Here is a 2,712-nt window from a genome sequence, read left to right on the forward strand (position 1 = left end):
AACTCCTTTAATTGAAAAAAAAATCAGCCTATAAACGTCTATGGAAATCCATTTTTCACTCCCGTTAAATTTGGAAAAATTATGAGTTTAATGTGTTTATTTGTGCTAATTGGCATTTTAAAAAATTTTATTTATTTTAGTTTTGGCTGCATTGGGTCTTTGCTGCTGCATGTGGGCTTTTCTCTGGTTGCAGTGAATGGGGGCTACTCCTCACTGCAATGTGCAGACTACTCATTGCAGTGGCTTCTCTTAATGTGGAGCATGGGTTCTAGGCACACGGGCTTCAGTAGTTGTGGCACACGGGCTCAGTAGTTGTGGCTCACAGGGTTAGCTGCTCTGTGGCATGTGGGATCTTCCCGGACCAGGTCTTGAACCCGTGTTCCTGCATTGGCAGGTGGATTCTTAACTACTGTGCCAACAGGGAAGCCCAAGCCTATAGCACCCAGTATTCCCAGGTGGTCTCCCATCCAAGTACTAACCAGGCTCGACCCTGCTTAGCTTCTGAGATCAGATGAGATCGGGCTCATTCAGTGTGGTATGGCCATAGACTAATTAGCATTTTAATTCAAACATTCCCTTGCTTTCTGGGAAAATAAAAGACTTTAAAATCTTCAAGAATCAGAAGATGACAAAAATTTTAAAGTTAGGTTACTCAAATAAATTTTTCTAGTAGGCAGTACTTGCTAACATCTGTGTGCTTTGGATATGGCAGACAGTGTGACAATCACTTATTTATACTATTTCATTAAGTCTGTGTACTCATTTCATTAAGTCTGTGGGATGAGTAGCAGCATTCTTGTATTCTCAATGTCATTTATGAGGTAAGGAAACAGAGCACTGCAAATAAAATAATTTGCCTAATCATTCAGTTGGTATTAAGGTAACTCAACGTATAGAATATGGCTTCATTGCCTTTGCAATGTAATATCTTGTTAACATGTAGTGTATCAACTAACACATTTCCAAAATTCATGGGAAACCAAGTGGAAAATATTGAGGAACCTCAGAATGTAATAATGAAATTACATGTACATGGTCTTCTCTCTGGATGTTTTTGCTTTTAAACTGTACCTGGCATCCCTGTATAGCAAACACACTAAGGCACAGAGGATGTGTGTTATCTGCCCAAGGGTGCCCAGCTTCTCAGGAGCAGAGCATGTGACCACAAGTGCAGCTTTCACAGAAACTGGGGGAAATTGAAACTGCTCCAAATCCTGTTTGGTTTATGTCTTTTCTGCCAGGAGATTGATTTTCACACTAGAAATGAAAGACAGTTATAGGAAAAAGGAATTCTCAGTTGAGATAGGGGAGAAGTTTAAGGAAACATCTTTCTTGAGATGCATTTCTGCCCCAAGACCCTGGAGATGACCTCACCTCTCCAGACAAGGAGAAAACATGTGATCCAGATGGTCAGGGTGGGCTGGCAATGTTTCAGGAAGAGTAAAGAGCTGGAAAACAGGAGAAATGAAAGGAACAGGCACATCGATTAAACAGATCACGGGAAGCATGGCTTGTTTGACTCTGGAAAAGGCAGTGGTGACAACCAACCTGCATCGAAATCAAGCAAATAGAGCGACTCAACACTCCTTTGCCTGGGATTTCCCCTGGGCAGCTAAGTGGTGCGGGTGCCCTTCATCACCTGCGCACCCTGGCCCAGACACTGTGCTGAATGCTGTGTGCTAAAGTCACTAACTACACAGACTTCAAAGCTTGATCTCACCCCTTTCTTTTTGCCTCTTCTGGACCCCAGTCAGGGAGTCAGAACGGGCCCACATTTCTATTGGAATGCTGGTGTTAACTTTATGAATGCAGCACAGTATCATCACTTCCTATCAGCATTTTATAGATGAGAAAATGAGGCTCAGAAAACACCTCCCTCTGCTAGAGTAGGAATGGGGGTCAGGGTGGGTGTCTTTCTCTGAGTACAGGGCCTGTAAGCAAGGTGTGTGGTGGAAGTTCCAGGTAGATTGGAGGAAAGTGCTAGAGCTTGTGTCACTGCATTTAAGCAAGAGGTTGGCAGTATAGTTTACTTTATTTTGTAATTTTTTTCTTTTTTAAGGGCAAGGAGAAATGTGAGCTGGGTGAGAGCACAGAAAGGAGGGTTTATAAAAGTTGGATACTCTAACCTGAAAGCCAGTGTCAACCACTGTTCACTTCTCCACAGAAGTGGTTCTCAAACTCACCTGGAAGGCTTTTTAGCACACAGAGTCGTGGGCATTAACCCCAGAGACCCTTGCTGGCTAGGTCTGGTGTGGATCCTGAGAGTCTGCATTTCTCACAAGCACATGCCAATGCCGTTGGTCCAACCACACCTTGAGAATCACTGCCTTTCAGGACATGTATGGGCTTTGCCATGTCCTACGTGACATTCTGATGGGAACGGAGCTTTTGAAAGTTCACTATTCAAATTCATGATAGAAGGTTTTTATAAAAACATATTCTTCCAAACACAGGAAATATGATCCAATCACAAACAAGGTACAGAAGTAGATATAAACATAAGAGTCCTGACCTTACATATATATGTTTTCTAACTGCCATTTTATATTTGTTCTTGTCATCATGCTCAAAATGCTTTGCTGAAAAATGTTGCTCAGACACAGAAGATAAGAATTATTTTGTTAAGACTTTTGTATGACTGTCAAAACAGGTAATACTATACTTTGGCTTAGTGTAATGTCCAGAATGAAAGAGAAAACTTGGAACTTGGAA

General features: G+C 41.9%; 1 pseudogene; it reads right to left on the reverse strand.

Moving 5' to 3' along the window:
• Positions 1-430: 430 nt before the first annotated feature.
• On the reverse strand, positions 431-549 carry LOC112412719 (uncharacterized; annotated as a pseudogene).
• Between the last annotated feature and the right edge of the window lie 2,163 nt (positions 550-2,712).

This window comes from Neophocaena asiaeorientalis, unplaced genomic scaffold (genome assembly GCF_003031525.2).
Source record: "Neophocaena asiaeorientalis asiaeorientalis breed wild unplaced genomic scaffold, Neophocaena_asiaeorientalis_V1.1 scaffold191, whole genome shotgun sequence".
NCBI lineage: Eukaryota > Metazoa > Chordata > Mammalia > Artiodactyla > Phocoenidae > Neophocaena > Neophocaena asiaeorientalis.